Below are 20799 nucleotides of genomic sequence, written 5' to 3'. Positions count from 1 at the left end.
TTCCAACCCAAACCATTCTATGACTCCCCAAGTTGAGCAGAGCTCAGCAAAATCACCCGGTATGCTCACTCACTCTTTTAAAACTGGTATAATTAATAAACAGCAGCTATGGGCGGAAAAAAGTGAAGTATGCAAATAACAGCATTATTAAATTTTAAATGATCCTGGAAAAACACTGGTAGAAAAAAAAACAGAGAGAACAAGAGACAGAAAGGTCTGAAAAGCACAGCACAAAGTAAGCACACCAAACACCGAGCCGGATGATTCTGCTCAGCTGGTACCTCCAGCCATCGAGCATCCTATTTCATACTTCAGATATAACACACTGAATAGACATGTCCAAAAAGGCACCTGAGAAATGGGGTGTCAGTGTCATCAGCTGAGATAAAAGAAATATTTGAAAAAGATATTTTCAGAAGCAGCTTCACAAAATTGAGAATAGATGGCTACTCCTATCTTTTGACAATGTTTAATACTCCTAGAAGAAGCAGGCTAACCAACAGTGCTCCACAATCTGGTAAACAAATGGCGCTTTTTTTTTGTAACATTATTATATGTTACAATGAAAAATTCTGACTCTTATTTAAATTATTCAACAAAATTACATTTGAAATTATGGAACAGATTCACATTCCTTCACATCAATGCTCAAGTAGTACTCATTTGCTGTGGAAGTTTCAAAGAAACAACACACACAAAAAATCACAGATTAAACAAATTGAAATGTAGTAATCTAATAAATAAGCAGGTGTATAATGGAGTTATCTTCTTTCTCACAACTTAGTCCAACCACCACAGACCAATAACTAGCTCATTCAGAAGCTGAAAAATCTACCGGGAGCAAAAGAAACTGGGTAGGTGTGTTTTTCTCTTCCAGTCTTTGAATATAAACAATATGCTGAAGGGTGATACCTACTAGTTCTAAAACTCCTAAGGATATTTTCAATAGAAACCACGAGTTTCTCTCAATAAGCAAGCATTACTCTTTCCTTTAATATGAAAGTAGTTTTAAACACAAATACTTTTTAATAAGGTTTTTAAAGTACCTTGGCACATGAAAATAAAATATTAATAAAAATAATTTCAGTTACATTTTCTACAGTTTATGAGTTCTAAGTACAGCTGACAAAAGTCAAAGTAAAATTAAACCATCTAGTAATTAAGAAACACATCAGTCATATTGTAATATTAAACATGCAAAAATTAAAACTCAGTAAATGAACATTAACTCCATAAACTTTTGAAATAAATAGGTATGTATACAATGTATTCTCTCAGCTAAAAATTTGAGCATACTCTGCATAAAGACTATTTTCATCTGCTGCGTATCAGCACACTAAACGTCACTTATCTGACGGACATCACTGGAAACAGAAAATCAGTAAGAACTGCAGAAACCAAACAAGATTTAAACTGATTGTTTTAAATCAAGTTTTCCTGCCCGCTGCTTTAGAATCAAAATTATTTAAATCAATTCACCCTCTTCAACAGCCGCAAATTAAAACACTGTTCAATTATGCAAACTCTGAAAATGAAGACGGAGAAGGAATTGACAGGAGACTGGTTGACCACTAACTTAAGAAACAGAGGTGTAACAAGGTTAAGTGTCTGGAAGCCAAATATATGGATAAATTCAGGGTACAAATAATGCATAGAGATTAGAGTCATTATAACCACTGGAAGAGCTTACCAAAGACGACAGTTGATTCCCCATCACATGAAGTTTTTATGTTACAACCATGTATTTACAAAATGTTCCAGCTCCTAGAGACCATGCGTGCCTTGTGCAGGCCAAAGTGATACTCTACTGAGGGCATTATTTAAATTGAATTAGACAATCATAACGGTCTTTTCTTGATCTTGAAATCAATGACTCTACAATTTGATCCCATGTTGAGATCTTGGATTTTTTCTCACTTCACTAAGTCCTGCCCTGAGTGAGTATAACTTCATTTGACTTTACAGTGCATTCCTCTACTATCTGCTTAAATGCCCACATGTCCACCACCAACTTTGAACAGAACCAGCCATCATCTGAAACCATCCATCGGGATGCACTGAATTTGAAATGCAGCTTCACTTTTCCATTACAACCTCAAATACACACTTTTTCAAAGCCTTTTCACTAAGACATTACAGACTTAAACTGTATTTTACCATGCTACTCTATGGTGGATACCTAACATGTTCTGTGGCCCATGACACAGAGAATTAAATCCCCCTTCTCAACATGGGACTTCATGCTTAGGCAGAGGATTGCTGTACATAGAGCTAGGAAAACCTGCATCAGTCACTATCCTGGTTTTTGGCTGGGATAGAGTTAATTTTCTTCCTAGCAGCTGGTGTAGTACTGCGTTTTGGATTTAGGATGAGAACAATGTTGATAACACACTGATGTTTGTAGCTGTTGCCAGCAGTCAAGGACTTTTCAGGTTCTCATACCAGCCTGCCAATAAGGTAGGGAGTACCCAAGAACCTGGGAGGGGACACAGCCAGGGACAACTGACCCAAAACTGGCCAAAGGGATATTCCATACCATATGACATCATGCTCCATATGTAACTGTGGGGTTGGCCTGGAGGTGGGGCCAGCTCAAGGTCTTGTGGAGCACCAGCTTCAAGTGGTGAGAAACTGTGCTGTTCATCACTTGTTTTGTACATTCTTTTATTATTATTATATATTATTGTTGTTGTTGCTGTTATTCTGTTCCTTGTCTGTCCTATTAAACTGCCTTTATCTCAACCCACAAGTTTTACTGGTTTGGGGTCCCCCCCCCTTCTTTTCCTTCCCTTTTTTGATTCTCTCCCCCATCCCACTGGGTGGGGAGTGATGTGAACAGCTGTGTGGTTGTTTTAACTGCTGGCTGGGTTAAACCACGACAGGCACCAAGAGCAAGCATGCTCGTTTTAAAGCAAAACAGCCTAGAGTGCTCCTAAACCACTGAACTAAGAGCTCAGTTTCAAGCTGGAAGACTCCTACTAGACATACAGCACTAGACAGGTCTCCAAAACAGGGCTCATATTACAAACTGGGAGAACGAATTGAATTTGGCATCTGTGGCTAAATTCAAACTTGTTCATCCAGGCAGAAACCCTTAAAAGTCTTTGCAACTTACATATCGGTTAAATGTGGCTTCACTTTTTCTACAGCACTTGGCAGCGCTGTCAAGAGGCTTTTAGGACACAAGTCCCATACTTGACACAGTTGCCTATCCTCAAGCTTCCATAAATGCTGCGGTCTGGTCGTTCAGCTTTTAACTAAAACACTATAATGTCTGATGAACACTGACTAGAATTACTGTTTTAGATCATATCAAATGATTGCCATAGCATATGTCTCATTTTCTGCTCCCTCCTATAAAAATTACTCTTACAGATTCTTTGATATAGATAAAAATTTTGGGTTTGCTGAATTAGTTTTAACGCTGTACACACAAGGAGAATATTTCCACTATTTTCACAGTTTCTAACGAAATATGAGATGAAAAGAAGACGTTTTGTGCTACCCTCACATTTCTATTCATGCTAGCACAGTAATATCCAAGGAGGCAGCCTGGATGTGGAAGTGACCCTGGCTCACTCTGGTCTGCCAAGAGACCACTCCAGCACCCACGGCCAAACGCAGGGGAGCATCCTCACCCCACCTGCCCCGCTCTCTGGCCAGGCAGAAGCCACAACTGAAAACCATGTTCTCAGGAAGGCAGCCCTCCTCTGAGGCTTGCCAGTTAGGCACTGAACAACTGAGAAAATATCCCTTATGTGGAAAAAGTAGCAATTCTAAGCATATATATGTATATATGCTATGAATAGCATTAAGGGCCACTGGCTTCTTTGGTCAGATGGATTGAAAGCACAACAGTACAAGTAGAAATGGTTTTAAGAAAAAGCAGGGATGGGGAAGAAGAGTAAAGCTGCTACACTTTCATAAAATGCTTTAAAATAATCCAGGATCCAGAAAGCATGGCTGGAAATAACAAATAAAAAAAGCTTTTTAATGACAAGGCATTGTCCATTCAGGTCATCAGCAGAAGGGCTACAGCAAAAGGAAGAGGATGTCACAAAACAACACTCCTCACCCGAAGAGGGGCAGGGCAGCGCTGCTGGCAAGAGGCAGAAAGCAGCACAATAGCTGAACACACAGGATGAGAACTGATGCATTGAGAACGTGCAACATCGACTGCGGTCAGAATTCATCACAAGAAGAAACTTTCTCCTTTTACTTTAATTCCTCTTTTTTTTTCCTTCTTTTTTTCTTTTTTCTTTTTTTCTTTTTTTTAAGGCAAGGAAAAAAGACAAAAGCCATACATACGTGGAACTTCAAAAATATTTGGGAGGGATCTGAAGGTACAAATATTTTTCATTTCTGCTGATGGACTCCAGGCTATGCCCACAAGAGGACTTGAGTACCAAACCACTAAGCTCCCGGTGCTGTCCCTACTGTAGGAAGCCACAGCCTGGCTAGGGGTGCCTGCTCGCACGGCACACAGGGTAAGTTAAATATCAAATAACGAAACCCACGAGAAGAGCCCAGAGAAACCGCTATTCCTTCCTCCCACCACCAAATCCTGCAAGGCCAGGAAAGCTTCTCCAGGATTTCAGCAGAGCAGGTCTCCTCTCAACCTATCTTTAAACAAGCACAGTGCACACATCTATGCCTGAGCTAAACATCTGCAACTTCCTCCACTGTCAGCCAACGGAGAGGTTTTCTGATGGTCTTTTGACCATGAGAATCATTCTGGTGTCATGATTTTAGCACATGCCTCTGAGGCAAGGATGAGCTAGGCTCCTCTTTTTTGGGAAAGCAATGTATTTTATTGAAGCTATCCTCCAGAAGTGACTCAGGCAAGTGTCTATGATTGCTATGCATAGACTCAAGCCTCCCATCCCTGCCTAGCCCACATGCTTCTTTAGCACCACAAATGAAAAAGAAATATTGTATTCCTAAATCCAGCAACATGTGAAACCTAGAGAAGAGCACATCTCCAGCAAGCACAAAATAAATCCATCTTGGACAGTGGGATGCAAAGAAAAAAAAAAGTGTACTAAATCTCATAATATTTTTCAATTCGTTGCTACACTTTTTTTTTATTTCTATTATATCTAATTGTTCAACGTGACTATTGTACACTTCATCTCAATAGAGTCACAACCAAAAATTACAACTCTATCAACATTCTTAAAATAGAAGGTCCGTAATTATTGATATATACTCTTTAGACAAATGTCAAAGATATTTTAGCAAAATGTTGATTTAGCTGAATATAGATCTGCAAAGTAAAAGTAAAAACGGCAATGTTTTTTGAAATAGCAGCCTCCAAATCTGCCTGCTAACGAGACTGAGCTTGCATGCTCTCCCCTTCAAAAGGGGAAAAATAACCCACTTTGCTCATTTTTTTCCTTTCAAAATTCTGTAGGGCACTGTCTATACAAAAGATTTCCTTGGTTAGATGGAACCAGTGAAAAATTAATTCACATTGTAACTGTTACCGATCTATAGAAACTGGAAAGGAATGTTTTTCCCCACCTTTGGTGGTTTTTTTTGGTGTTTTGTTTTGGGGGGGTTTTGGGGTTTTTTTTAAAGAGAAATCTTTTCATTTCTCACTTATCCCAAATTTTCTTGCAACTGAAAGATTCTCTGAAAAAGGAACTGGAAGACCTCCAACTACTGTCCAACACTTAAAAAGATTCTAGCATGTCATCAATCACAGCTCTTTACATGCTATTCTAGAGCACTGCCAACCCATACTTGAAGACTAACTCAAAACTGTTTTATGTCAGCATTGCACACTCAAATAAAGACAGATACAAAAAAATATTTCTATATTATTCTGATTTTAAGTCAAGGCCTACTCAGACTCAGGTCAGATGTTACCACATAATACTTACTGCCGTTATCTTTCTTTTTTGTCCTAGGAAGAACTGTCAACCAATACTATTAATCCTAAATATCTTAGTGGCTACCTTGGATACGTGTTATCACATCTGCTATAAAAGGTGCCCTCAATTTGTAGCAGACCATCTGAAAACACTGGTCCCATGTAAAAAAAGGAATAACATCCATGGTAAATGACAACAGTCACAGTTACTCTTTGAAATTCATGTTACAAATTTCTAATATTGCATTATTCCCTTTAACAAACTTCAATCCTTTCAGCTGAAATTCTCAGTGACCGCTTCTGCAAAGTTTGATGTGAAAGTTGAAGAACACACCAGTCACTTCTGACAGTTTTTGGTAAAGGAAAAAAGGCAAAAAATAATTCAGAATATTTGGTTTGGAAAGATTCTCCCTCAGGGATCCACAGAAAAAAGACAGAAACTGCTGGGGTTAGACAGTTCCCTTTATCCATACCAATGCCAGTCTGTGGAGACTTGAACAGAACACCCAAGAATTACAGTTCACCCACACTCGGGAAGACTTCCAGAGCTCGCTGGTAGCATCTCCGACTCTGCTGATGGACCTGAACTTATTTCCAGCAGCCTGAGCTCTCTGCACGGACCCCGGCCAGCCAGCATCACTGCACTTCCCATACTGCTGTCAGGGACCTCTAAGGCTCCAGAAAAAGAGATGCAACACCAACACCGGCAAAGCCCTTCTTGGCCAAGGCAAGGAAAAGAAACTATTTAGGTAGTCAGCAGGAGGATCAGTATTAACATGCATAACCTTGTGCTCTTCGCAGCTCTGACCACTGGACAATGCCCCACACTAATTAGGAATTAGGGTCACTGCTTCCCACCTTACAGAGAGGGTAACAAAGTGGCTGTCCTAGGTGACATCTGACAAAACCAAGACCAGAACTCAGGTCTCCCGACACAATACATCATCTGATTAATTATCCCCTTTGCAGCACTGATGTCTAAGGTCATGCATTTGATTGTTCTAAGTTTAAACGACAAGAACACACTCGCCCCACAGCCAGGAACAAAGCTCAGGATTTTTGTGTCCCATTACTCTGCTATGTAGCAAACACCATGCCAGCCATTAGCAAAGAGCGTGCTTCATTCTGTCCTGGAGGCTGGTTCACAGAGAGGACAAAAGCTTGCTACTGCTAACCAGACATTCCTTAACTCAAGTGGCGCTGGTCTGTGCTGCAACTCCAAAGCCTGTCAACACCAGCACTACCAGCGACCCACAAAAGGATAAACATCATTGCATGGCATTTGTTTCAAGGGAAAAATTAATAATAATTTATAACCAAATAAACAAACCAGGAGATTAAAAAAAATATACAGACACTGCTAGGATTGCATTCAGAGGGTAGGAAATGACTTCATATGACTTCATATATTCACTCCCAAGTTTTACCATATATTTCAGTTGAGAAACACTGGGATGGCTCATGCCACTCTCCCTTCCCAAAAATGCAGGAAATGACAGAAATAGTTACAGGACCAAGGCACACCATAATTTAAAGTCATCTTCTCCAAATCAAAACACATCATTCTGCAGTAGACATAAATGCAAAAAAATATTTCTATATTATAATTTGATTTTGGTTTAGACCAAAGTCTAGATCATGCTTTCTGATAAATACCACTGAACTCAAGAAAGCAAAGCCCACACAAGCTCAATGGTGCATATAGCCTAGATATACTGACTTTTTGGCAAAGCCATGTTCATTTTTCCTCTTCCATCTCTCAGTATTATTTTAAGAATTCTCTGCTGCCAAAAGGTAAATAAAACTAATTAAAGAATACCTTACCATTTTTGCATTATAGTTATTGCTTGGGAGCAAACATGAGAACACAGACTCAGAATAAACTTCAAACCTATCAGTCACACCAAACTTTGGAGAAGTATGAGAAAGTTCACAGATTTTAGGGCATCAAGTCTAAGCAGACCTCCTGCACAGAAAGAGCTTCCAAATGAAAACACTAGCACAGTTTGGGGGGGAGGGGATTTTTTATATATATATATAAACCAAAAGAGACTGCACAACTATCCTCACATTGGTCCAATTTTACCCACTTTTGCAGTGCCGCATACATACATTAGGTCTTGTCAACACTCCAGTCAATTTTGTCAACATAGTTCTATGCCTAGCAATAAACTAAAACAATCATTTTGACTCTGAATCCTCAAATATAACTCTCATTGCTCTTTTTTTTTTTTAGTACCAACTTTAAAAAAAAAAATCATTCAGTTGAAGCAAGAGGACTGTCTAAAGTTCAGTTGTTGAATACAGGGTAAGGTTACATGGAGCTTTTTCCACTGACGAACAGTGTTGAAAGTGTCCTTAGTACTTACAGTGCAAAAGCATTTCTCTTTTCTAGAGTAAGCATGCATGTATTTTAAAAAAAAATAATTCTTTTTCGCTGCATAAGGAAGCATAGTCACTTGATGCTTTCACATTTGTACTTCAAGACTCAAAATTTTTCTTACAGATACAGCACACCTTGCACAAAACAAAAGGAAAAGCCACAACCTGACTGCTGAATACTTTTTTTTACATCTCACTTTGAAACAGCATGCTCATTATGTGTTTTCCTCTTAGCCGGGGAAAGTGAGCATGCTTGTGTTTGCAGCTCCTCCTCTTTCAAAGACGCACAGCTGCAGCTGTAGTAAACAACCACTAGTCAAGAGCTGAGAAGGTCAAAGTCTCGGTGTTGCATCCATTTCAGCTTTTCTAAAAATGAAATTTCCATTGCAAGAAATTAATTTTTCTGTTTTCATTTTGCAGTTACGTCAAGGAAAAGGCAAACCACAGTTCTCCTCCAACAAAATAAATCAAGATAAGATACTTCAAAAACCACAAGCAAAACACTTCAGTAAAAATAAGTATTTCTCCAGCTTTATTAATATACAAACACCTCGTTCAGTCTCATATTTACCTGATTCGAAAGAAGACTTGGTCAAAACCAACCTTGAACTGATGAGACCTGTTACACAATGCAAATGACACTTACTGAAGCCACGAGCAAGGAGGCTGGCCATCCTGAAAAGCAGCACCAGTGGCCGTGCAAGGCTCACAGAGGTGCTCCAGGAGCCTTAAGCACGGAGGCCACAGAACTACAACTTTGGGAAGGCTAGTGTAAGCGGGCATCATCCACACAGTGACGAGAAAAGGCACACACCTTCCCTTTGTTTTACAAATTACCCAAAATCTAAACAACAGGATGCTTTTCTAGTGCTGAAACCTACACAGAAGCACGCAGCAGACCTTCTGCAACCCTGCGGTGCGGCCGAGTGCTCCTAAGCACCCAGGAGAGGCATCGCCCATTTTCCTCAAAGACATGGTCTGTATTTCTATTTAATTTTGGTGGGTACTGTCACACACTGCCTTGGTCTGGGTGAAGAGGAAGACAGTAGCTACCACAGGGCTTTGCAGTCCAAAGCCCTTTGCTGACCCCACTCTACCATCTCCTGGGGTAAGAAGAGCTGGTTCAGCCCCGACCCATCTCAGCGTCCTCTCATCTGAAGTAAAAACTCTGCTCACACACGTTTAGGTCTGGCTCAGCCCTACAGAAACAGCTGGCAGAGGACTCCACTATTAGCCTGTCCTGGAATCTTAAAGTTTATTTTTAAAAGTTGTTACACACAGTCTTCTTGGGCTCTCAGGGGCCTTCCCAGCACAGGGTTTTCTACAAGAGAGCGCAGGAAGGCCTGGAAATATTACCACCAAGTATTGCTGGGAAAAAAAAAAAAAAAAAAAAACAGTTAAAAATACCTCATTTCAAATTCCCCTTCTTTACACATCTGATATCGCCTCATTATCAGAAGCAGAAACCAAACAATATCACCCACATCCTAAACTCCTTCCCAGCCCCTCCAGCACACGTGCAATCGCTCATCAAATGCCCCATGGCATATCTCCTCCTCAAAAAGCCTTTTTTCCCCCCCACAGCTGAGGGATAGAAAATACGATTTTTCACAGCCCTCTTAAAATGCTATTGACTACTCCATGACGTGGGGAAAATAAAAAGGGGGGGGGGGGGAGCCCAAGCCACCTTTCTAAAGCTGGTAGTACCCTAAAGAAAAGATTTGCCTAAAGAAAGGTGCTTCCCATACCCCCCCCCACCCCCTCAGTTCCAGGTACCAGACACAGGAAAAGAAAGGGGGGGGGGGGGGGGGGGAAGTAGTAAAGGGCGGGGGGGGGGGGGGGAGAAGAATACCACCACTGTTCTGGACGCAGCGAGGGGTGAGCGGGTGGGGGTGCTGGCCCGGGGAGGGGCGTGCATGGGTGCTTGCTCCCCGGCCGCCAAGGGGGTGATGTCATCCCGCCAGGCTCCAGCCCGGGCACCCGCCGGCAGCGTAGCGGCAGCAGCTCTGACCAGCTGCCAAAGCCTCAGGCAGCACAGTGAGGGGAAAAAAATTAAAAATTAAAATAAAAAAAAAATCCGCATGCAATGTTCTCTCCGTTATGCCTGGTCGGTTTGTGATGATAGGTGACACGCCGGCTTGCAGACAGCGGTTTCAAGTGATTACGTCCCATTAGAAAGATATTCCCCCTTCCCCAGCACGAATAATGTATAATAAATAAATAAATAAGCAGACTCGGTTTATGCAGCCTTACGTCATTAATAAAACGCTCCTATCGCCCCATCTGTGACCTATTCAGCACAGTTACTAATCCCACACTAAGACCACTTTGCTGTTCCTGTACATTTCAGAGTTGGAGACCAACCAGAAAGCAGAAAATGGAGCCCATATGCCAGCGCTATATAAAGCAGCCTCGCAAAGTTGCCGCGAATATCTACCTGCCATGGCGAGGGCAAAAACGGGGAAAAGCAATTAAAAAAAAAAAAAACTGTGGGGAGAACAACACCATTTATTTCATGATGGATAATTAAAAAAAAAAAATTGGTTTACTTACTTTATTCAGGGGGAGGGGACCACTGCCAAAAGCTAGCAGGATTTTTACAAGCTCAATATAAACCCTGATACAAGTGAACTTCTCTTCGGTGCCTCCTACCAAACTGCTCATACCTGCTCCCTAAGCGCGTAAAAACGGATTATTTTCACGCAAGCCTGTTTGCGGGAGCGAACGCCACGCCAAGATCCAAAAAAAAAAAAACCACCTAACCCGCTGTCTAGAGCGGAGCATCTCATCCCTGCAAAACATGGAGGGAGGGGGATAATATAAAATAAACCAGCCAGCTGTTCCTATCCGCCTCCCTCAAAATCCCGCACCACCCTGACGGGTGGTGTGGGATTTGGAGGCAGGCAGATAGGGAACCCAAATTTCATCCCAGACCATTTACCCAGCTGCACCAGCAGCAGAAAGCTTTAGGTGGGCTTCACAGGGTGACGCCGATGCCATGGGGCACACATCTCTGGGCACACGCTTTTTAATGTAAATACCAGCGGTTTGCTCCCCAAGCAACGCCGGCCGACTTCTGGAAGCGCAAGTATTTTATTTTATAGAAGATAATTATTTTTCTAAGAGGTAATACAGCGTTACACGCTCATTTTTATTTTTTTTTTCACCCCATACAGCGTTTACACTACGGTTTTTTCCCCTCATATTGCGTTACACCACGGGTTTTTGGGGTTTTTTTTAATATATTTGTAATTTTTTTTCGCGCCCCCCCCCCCCCACAAGGCGCAGGGGCACCGCGGCCCGCCCGCACCCCCTTCTCGGGGACGGACAAGCACAAAGGGCTGGGCGCTCCCAACCTCGCTGCTCATCACTCTTCGCTTATTCGCTTTTTATTTTTTTCCCCCCGCTTTTGTCACCGCCAACCCCCCCAACCCCCAAAGCCTCTGCGGGAAAGTTGAGGAAAAAGTCGGGCCGGCGGCGGGGGCGGCCCCCAGCACCCTGCAACACACACACACACACACCCCCCCCCGGCATCGCTGCCGCTGGGGCACCGGGAGGGATGGAGGGGAGGGAGGGACGCAGGGGAGGGGAAGGAGGGCACCGCCGTTAACCCCCGGCTCGCCCCGGCGGCGAGCCCGCTCCGGCGGCGCTGGGGGAAAGGCGGGGGGGATGGGGGGGGGCGGGGGACGCCCTGCCCCCGCTTTTTTTTTAAATTATTTAACTTAAGTATAGGAGCGATTAAAAAAAAAAAAATAGAAAGCTGATTGGGACAGCAGCAGCGAAAAATCTACGTGTTAGCCGTTTATCCTGATAAGAAAGGAATCGGCACAGACCTGAGCAGAAGCGGCAGAGCAGGAGAAACTGTTTCCTTCCCCTGACACAGGGTCCCCGCTCTCTGTCTGTCTGTCCTGTCTGTCCGCCCCGCTCTCCCGGCAGTGCCACTCGCACACTCCCTCACACACAGCCAGGCGGAGGCAGCCGGCGGCCCGGGATCGCCACCGTCCCCGGGAAATGAATGGGGGCAGCCCGGGGAACCGCGGCGGTCGCCGCCGACTTACCCGCGTCACATGATGAGCCGGGGGCAGGGTGGGCCGGGGGTGGAGGCTCCCGGCGCCGCCTCACCTCGCCTCGCCTCGCCTCACGGTGAGGCCGCCGCCGCGACACCCCACCGGCCGCTCAGACAAAGGGCCCGGTCCGGACCGGTGTACCCCTCCCCAGCTCCCGGCCCCTGCTCCGGCCGCGGCGGGCGCCGGTGGCGTCGCTGGCATGCGGCGCGTCCCCGCCCCCACCGGCAGCCGGGCGGGGGAGGGGAGGGGCCGCGCCCCCCGCCCCTCGGCCGCCCCGGGGCCCGGTGCACCGCCCGCCCCGCCCCGAGGGGTGGGGACGGGAACGCCCGGCCGCACCGCCCCCCGCCCGGCCCCGGCCCCGGCCCGCCCGGCCGCGGGGGGCAGGGCAGGGGGGCGCCGAGGGGAGGGCAGGGCGGTGGGGCCTCCGGGGGCGCCGCGGGGAGGGGCAGGGCGGGGCCGGCAGCGGGGGCGCCGAGGGGAGGCCCAGGGCGGGGGGGCGCTGAGGGCAGGCGGGGCGGGGCGGGGCGGGGACAGGTTAATGGAGCGCTGGGGGAGGCTCGGTGGGGTGCGGGGCGACGGAGGAGCCCGGGGGAGGGGGTGGGGTGTGTGTGTCACGGGGCATTGGGGAAGGCCCGAGGGGGGCGGCGCGGTGGCGGCGTTGGGGGGAGCCCCGTGGGTCGGACACGACAGGGCGGTGGGGGCGCTCAGGAGAGCCCGGGGGAGGCGACGCGGTGGGAGCGCCGAGGGAAGTCCCGAGGCGGACAAGTCCATGGGGACGCTGAGGGGAGCCCCGGGGAGGGACGGGACACGGGGTCCCTGCGGGGGCCCTGGAGAGTGAGCGGGGGTGGCGGGCGGGGCCCGGCGCGGCGGGCCGGGGAGTTGAGGCGCGGAGCGGGCGGTGCCGTCCCAGGGCCGCGCTGCTGGCGGGGCAGCGGGGGCCGGGCGGCGGGGGCGGTGTTGGCCGCCTCTCTTCGTCCCCGTGGGCCGTGCAGGGCAGAGCGGCCCGCACCTGGCGGGCTGCAGGGCTGAGCGCTGCAAACCTTGCCTTTTTCTTCTTCTTTTTTTTTTTTTTTTTTTTTTCCCCCACAGACACACTGCAGCCTGTGAGAAGTATGTGAGGTGGTTTTTTTTTTTTTTGCATGGAGGGTCGGTGTGTAAGTCTGGAGTCGCGCGTCTGCAAAATGAGAACTTCCTTTACGGGAAGGTTTTTCACATGTAAGGACTGCAAATACTGGGTTGTAAATGCTCTAGTAACAATATACTGAGAAACTGATTCTGAAATCTTAAAGTTTGTTTAAACATAAGCTCTTTTTATTACATGGATGTTTTAAAAGAACTTTTAAAACCTTAGGAAACAGAAATCCAGAGAGCGTTAAACTTTAAGAAGCAAATCTCTAATTCTTTTCAAAAGCGTTCTTACACAGTGAAATATTTTGGTGGAAGGATCCTTGCCCATGCCTGATCAGTGTCAAAGCTATTAAGCTGGCCCGACAGGTTACCTAGGGATTGATTCCCTTGCCTTGGAGAGCCTTTTGTTAATGTGAAGCTGATGTGGCTGTTTTCTGCCTCCTCCCCTATGGTTCCTGTTGCATGAAGTAAACACGGCCATGGCTAGAGGGCAGGTGAGCTTTGACCAGCCCTGGCTGTTAAGATGGTTTCTGGGCAATGTTGGGGGGCTGGGATTCATTTAAGGAAGCTTAATAGCCTTGGGAATAGTCCAGCGTGCTGTGCTGGACCCTGGCAAAAGTCACGGTCAGAGCAGATAGAAAATGGCAAATTTTTCTTGAGTCCCACACCCTCATCTTCCTTAAATTCAAGCTCAGCAGCTCCAGAGGATTCCACTCGTAGCAATAATTTGGTAAATAAAATGGAAAAAAGAGGGATCCCTTGTCTACTAGGTTGGCACATTGCATGAGTGTCTTTGTAAAAGCCTGTATAGCTTGCGTATTTACACAGAAAGCCAGGCTGAGCTCAGGTAAATAATTACTGCTAAAACGCTATTAGTTTCAGTAAATACAAACTGATGTTTGCTGCTCTACACAACGTTTACTGAGGAAGCCAGAAGAACCAGAACCGATGTTTGTTCCCTTAGAGGATTTCGTGCCAACTGCCTGAAATACATCTATTGCATCGCTTCGTGTGTTCCCATACCTTGGTCCTCCGCTTATGGTTTGGCATAAACAGTTTAGGTAACGTAACCCCCACACTGTTTGTCCCTGCAACCTGCCTCTATTTCCAGAAGGTTAAAAAAAAAAAGGCAGAATAGCAAATAAGAAATGTTAAAATAGATATTAACAGAAGTGTACCTCACAGTCTATATAAATATATGTCTCTGCAAGATATAAAGGGGATTAGGTGTGTTTTGTTATTACAATTTTGCCTCTGGTGTAATCATTTCCTTTGACGAAAAGTGAGTAAAAATTTAGTCTAATGACCTGAGCAACGCATTTCCTTGTATTATTACTTTAGATACAGAACCAGTTCCAACAACTCACCAGAAGTTACATATGTGATTCATTAGATTTCAGCAGATTTTACCCAAGTCAAAAGTTAACATTGTAACACAATGTTTTAAAGATAAATATGCAATCCCATAGGAAGCAGGCTACTATAGAACACCACTGGAAACATTCCGTGGATTAGATGCATAGGTTATATTCACATTTATCAATAAAAAACACGAGTATTAACATTCATCCTTCTTAACCCCTTGCAACAGGGAGCAACAATTTCCCAGTGCTGAGCGTTCTGCAGAGAAAAACTGGTTTCTACCTACTGAGGTTAAAGGATTAATGAATACTTGGCACATGAAAAATGAATAGTGATAGCGGGAAGAAGATTGCATGTAGACAGTGTGATAAGGTGCATAACAGAGGAACATGATGTTACATGCATTGCTGTGCCCTGAGAAGCAGACGAAGCTATTTCCATTGAATTTCAGATAAAATATTTAAAACCATCAATATTTATTTTGTCATACTTAGAAATATTTTATTCATTTATCTAATATATCTAAGGAAATCAGCTAGAAGAAGGGTTGGCTGACTGACATTTGGTGATAAAATTTGTTCTCCGTGAGCTTCATTATGTGCTATGTTGGCTGTTTACATCGTCTATCGCCTGCTACTGAGAACTATTACCCATATGCATGAATTTGCAGGGCAGTATCTAAAGCAAAAAAATATGTAGCTACATTTGCAGGAGAAACGTATTACATGATTATATATCAATAGATTGATACGGAAGTAGGGGATATTACACATTAGTATTTGATATATATCACAGATTTATAGAGAAATGTAGTTCTCAATCACATGCTTTTATGGAAAACCTGTCCTACTAAATCACCATCTTGGCTCACTCCATATACCTGACCCCTCTGTTTCCATTCTCATCTGGCTTAACAAAGCTGAGCATATGTTGCCTATTTGAAAATGTTCTGGCTTACATTTTTGCACAGAAATACTTCGAAAACATTTAGTATTTCTAAAGATTTAGAAAGTTCTCTTTTTTTCTTCATTTTTTTCTTGAAAGAAGGAACTTTAATCACATTTCCAATTAATCAATGGGACTTTTCAGCAAGAATGCCTTTTTTTTTTTTCCCCAGAAACAAGAGTCTTAAATTTTGAATTGGGAACCTTAACAGTGTATTGCCATATACAATTCTAAAAATAGAAAAAAAACATACTTTTGGAAGCCAGGGAGAACAAATGCGCCCACGGAAACATTTTGGTTACTTACTTTTTCATAAGCTCCACAAGTGTGTTTACATGGGTATTTTAGATTTTTTTTCCATAATCCTTCTCTGGCTTCTGTCATACTGCCTACAAAGCGGTACTACTAATTCACTTTTACAGAGTCCCATCACTTACAATCCCAGATGGCTCTATCCAGTCTCCCTGTAGCTGTTCTTCCGCTAATGGAGTTTCCTAAAACTTACTAAAAAGAAGGTCCTATAAAATCTCGCCGTACTGCTCCTCAGCCCCTCACCTCTCCTATATTGTCTTCCACTGGTGCAGAATTTTCTTCACCATTCTTCCCCAATATCCATTGTCCTATCTGCATTTTGTCCTAGATCCTAATCCAGCAAATGTGCAAATAAATAATACTCTTGAAAGCATTTAGCAACTTCTACCTTAAGCATGTTTTAAGTCTTGGCTTTTTTTTTTTTTTTTTTAAATTTAATCATAATGAATCAATCACTTTTCAAAATGGGGAATGGCATCACCAGCAGAGAGCACACTGGAACCTCAAAACAAAAGAAAACAGAAAATCAATAGCATATTTTAACAATGCAAGCCTGAAACAACTAAAGACACATGTGAAATAAATCAGTAATGTGCTGAATATTGAGAGATTTTGTCATTTAAATTAACACCAGTTATAAAAAAATCACTCTTAAGCTATCATTTATTCCATTTCAGCTTGTACTCAATTTTCGAACTCAAATAAACTAAAAAAAAAAAAAAAAAAATCAACCTTACTACTCAAACCAAAACCTAAATGTGTTTTTATTTGGATGCATGGTTAGACAAAAGCTTTAACAAATTACATGATATATTTTAGAGACAGATTGTGTTTCATTTGCTGAACTTAGGGAAACCTTTGGGTTGACAGATAATCAATTCAAATACCTGCAGTTGAGGGATTGTGTTACTAATTCCTTTCACAAGCCTTCCCTTTTGGATACAGGCACGTAAACGGATTGGTTGTTTTTTTGCTAAGGAATTGACCACATCAGCAGATAAAGCCTTTCGGGTATGGTTGCTGTCTTGCAATCCAGCCTGTGATCATCTACCGAGCGCTTCCTCCGCTCCTTCTCCACTCAAATTGGTGTTAAGTTCAACATGAATACGTGGGCCTTGCCCTTTTATCCAAGAGTCACCATCCAGCATGAAGTTGCAGACTTCTGGGGCAAGGAGTTCAGCTTCTGTGTCTTTGAATCTGCTTAGACAGTGTTTCAGCATGCACGGCACTCTGCCATCAAACGTTAGGGTTACAGTCAACTTCTAGGTGGCCGTTAACCAAAACGGTCCATCTAAAATGTGGAAGTAGCGCTATCGTATTTCATGTGGCTCACTCAAACATCAGCAGGAATATTCCTCTGGTATGAAAATTGTAGCTTTTGTATACCACATTTATGGGGTTTTTCTGTACTTTGTATAAACAAATTGTTTACTCTTAGACAGATGATCAGGAAATCTCCTTCCCTTCAGCTCACTCTCCTTAAAAAATACCAACAAAAGCAACCTAGCCCGGCGCATAAATGGCAATGTTAGTGTACACAATGCAGCTTCTCTGATACAATAAAGTATATAATGGAGAATAGCTCCATTACACTGCACAAAAGAGGAAAATTATAATCTGATATAATAGGTGCATGTTTTTCTCCAGGGACAGAGATCAAAATATTCAATTTGCCAGATTTAGACTAGCAATGTTGCAAGACACTTATTCTAGGAAAGTGGGGCCGCAAAGTATTAGTGCTTCACTCCCTTGATCGAGAAGCTCTGTGCCCTTTCTATAACCTTGGACTGAGATCATGCACTACTTTTTTATTATTTTTTTTAAACTTGCCTTCTTTTAGCAAGAGCCCTTGAAGGGTTATGATCTTATTTAAAAGGCAGAAGAACAGGAGGGACACTTCCTTATTTAGTACAATCCAACACTGGCAAAAGTTAATAGGGAATAGGAAGTCATCAAGGAACATGTTCTGGGGAAAAAAGGAGGGTTTGGTTTTTTTTCATCTCTCCAATGTTTGGTTAATGTTTTTGTAAGACAAAAAGAAATGGAGGCAAGCACTTCCTGGCTTTGGACACCGTCTCAATTTGACACCCAGGAACGGAATGGGTTGCGCTGGATTTTCCTTTCAAAAACTCTTTAGTTTGTGGCTGAATTTATGAACCTAAACATCACCCTGAGAAAATTTCTTTACGTCGTTCTAAGCTCCATGCTCAATTCCATTATCTTAGCTCCCCAAATTGAACACTGTGTTTGGTTGTTTAGGAGACAAAAAAATGGCGATCACTTAAACAGTGCTTTTATAAAGAGAGGCATACTGTATTCTTATATGAACATTAAAGCTGCTACATCGCTTTTGGTATGGCACAGATATGGTGTGGGATGATCTTTCCAAATTTTCCATGTAGCTCCCACTGTGTTGTGTTCTCTGTGGCTCCTGGTTATTTTGCACTCCACTATGTCTCTGCAAAATTGGTGGTGTCTAATTTGTTCCCTGTGCATTTGGTTTCATAGGCTGCAAAAGAAGTTCTGCATATGAAAGACCTGGAGGAGCAGTTTCAAAGCAAAAAGAAATGTTTCAGAAATGGTTGGGTTCTGTGCACAGGACTGAGAAGCGTTCTGCAGGCAGGTTAGCAAAGGAACACGTTCAGCTGGGCATGGATCTGATTTCATATCTAGTAGGCAACCAAAAACATCTGGGATATCTTCTATGCAGATATTATCATAGCAATCTTTCACGCTTTTCTTGACAGGTCTTAGGTATAACAAATATTTTCAAGAAATTCTTTTTTTTTCCTGGTTGTTTTTAATTCAGCAGAGTTCTTTGTTCTCTGTGGAGGTGTTAAATAAATTACAAGAGAATAAATCTCCAAACAAATAAGCACTTAGATGTTTTCTCTTTACTCAGACAGCATTCCTCCCTTCCCATCTTTCCACCCTGTCTTACAGATGCTTTCTTGCATTATTAAGATATTCAAGTTGATAACCTTTTTTTTTTTTTTTTTTATTTTTATTTCAAGGCCACACAACTTGACTTTTCTGGTACCAGAATCTCTTGGATTTGGGAGATATTTAGACAGCCTCAAGAGTGGAAAAGATTCAGAATCAGATTGGAAATGGGACACATTAGAAGTGGTTCTTTTCAACACTTCTGCTATTTCATTAGGTTGGCTTGAAATGGCAGGGTTTGTACCTGGACATCATGGACATATCCACAGTCGTAGTGCTTTCTGATCATATGCTTTCTGGATCAAAGGTTGATGACTCACAAGCATTAAGAGGCTTCATCATATTTCAGATGAGTAAAATTATTTTTTAATTAGTTATATTTTGGTTTGTTTGGTTTTTTTTTTTAAATGGGGTGTTCCACAGATTATTAACCATAGTTGTGCCACTGAGTATCAATCTAACAGCTCAAAAACCTAAGCATCCTATTGTAGCAATTGCTTACTTAAAGTCTGGGCTTGATTGTGTGGGTTTTGTTTTTTAAAACTAAGAGAATGAATTCATTTGAGTGACTGCAAAGCTCAGTAAATACCAGTTATCAATTCTCTTTCTAATGACAACTGATGACATGATTTTTACAAATGGTTGAGCAACTTGGCAAATGCTAACCATAGAAATCGAATGAGCTGAAAGAAACTCCAGTCTGCCCTATTGTCGCTGCTGAGCTGACAGATGGGAAAAAGAGGAGGAGGTTGTGATGCTCTCCCCAGAAGCCCAGGGGCACACTGCAAAATGACTGCTGAAGTGTCTTGAAAGACCGTCAGTGAGAGAGGAGCAAGATTGCCGAAGAGCAGACATCACCTATATTTTGCTTTAAAAGTTGCCCTTTCTAACACAGCCCCCCCCCCCCCCCAAGCAGGTTGACCAAATTCTCTGCAGAGCAGCTAGCACCAGAGCTCATTCCAGCCTCACCAGTGGAGGTAAAATTGAATTTTCCGTGAAGAAAGAAGGAGCTGGAGCCAGGCTGCTTATTCCAGCAGCTGCTAGGAGAGCGGAGGGCAGGGCTACCATTACAGCTGCCCCAGGCAGGTGGCCCAAATGCCAGCATCTGCCACTGCCCCAGACACCGTCACCTGCCTGGGCACCATCAGCATGGCCGGGGCGCTTTGCTACCCCAGCCGTCTGCTGCTGTGAACAGCTACCCCGCTCTGCGGTGCCTAAGCAGCAGGCAAAATCCCCCGGTATGTGGAAAAGCCTGTAATCCCCAGAATAAGAATTGAGATAGCGGCAGTGGCAGTCTGCTGAGATCAGATCACTCGGCCTTGCCTTTCCTTACCTTTTTTTTCTTTTCCTCAATTAGTCTAATATGTCTCCTTTGGTTTTGTAAAAAGTGACTCGAGAAGTTAGAAGTACCAAACTTCAGTAGCTTCACCCATATGTGCTGCGCGCCTCAGGCTAGACAGCACATATTGGTAGCCAGACTGAGAAGAACATTTACCACATTACCTCTTAAAAACTCACTTTATTTTTCTTGTTGAGCTGGCTCCCCTCCAATGTGACACTCCAGCGTGAGCCATGCAGTGACAGCAACAGCCTCCATGGAAACACACCGGAGCATGAGGCCAGTCGTGGGGAGAGAAAAGGCAGCTCCGTCCTTTTCCTTAGTCTGCCACGTTTTCCCTCTGAACAAGCTTTCTTTTATTAGGAGTGCCCCCTCCTATGCCACCGTGTCTTTGGTATGTCTCTTGTAGCGATGCAAAGTTACGCTGAACGTGGAAAACCTGGGGC

General features: G+C 43.6%; 1 protein-coding gene and 1 long non-coding RNA gene across 12 annotated transcripts in view; one reads left to right on the top strand and one right to left on the bottom strand.

The window, feature by feature from the left end:
* Positions 1-12595, bottom strand: part of KLF12 (KLF transcription factor 12) — a 254559-nt gene extending 241964 nt beyond the window's left edge. For 3 of the 11 annotated variants that reach the window (XM_075741702.1, XM_075741703.1, XM_075741705.1), the window contains exon 1: positions 12091-12303. The gene's annotated coding sequence lies outside the window, so the exon portion shown is untranslated. The other 8 variants (XM_075741707.1, XM_075741706.1, XM_075741701.1 and 5 more) reach the window with 6 other exon arrangements.
* A 575-nt stretch (positions 12596-13170) lies between these two features.
* Positions 13171-19521, top strand: LOC142599877 (uncharacterized). Its single transcript, XR_012833282.1, has 3 exons — positions 13171-14513; positions 18580-18694; positions 19086-19521. It is a non-coding gene; the product is annotated as an uncharacterized LOC142599877 (long non-coding RNA).
* The last annotated feature ends 1278 nt before the right edge of the window (positions 19522-20799 follow it).

This window comes from Balearica regulorum, chromosome 1, assembly GCF_011004875.1.
Source record: "Balearica regulorum gibbericeps isolate bBalReg1 chromosome 1, bBalReg1.pri, whole genome shotgun sequence".
Taxonomy (NCBI): Eukaryota; Metazoa; Chordata; class Aves; order Gruiformes; family Gruidae; genus Balearica; species Balearica regulorum.
Note: the sequence above shows the minus strand (reverse complement) of the source record. Positions and strands in the feature narration are given on the sequence as shown.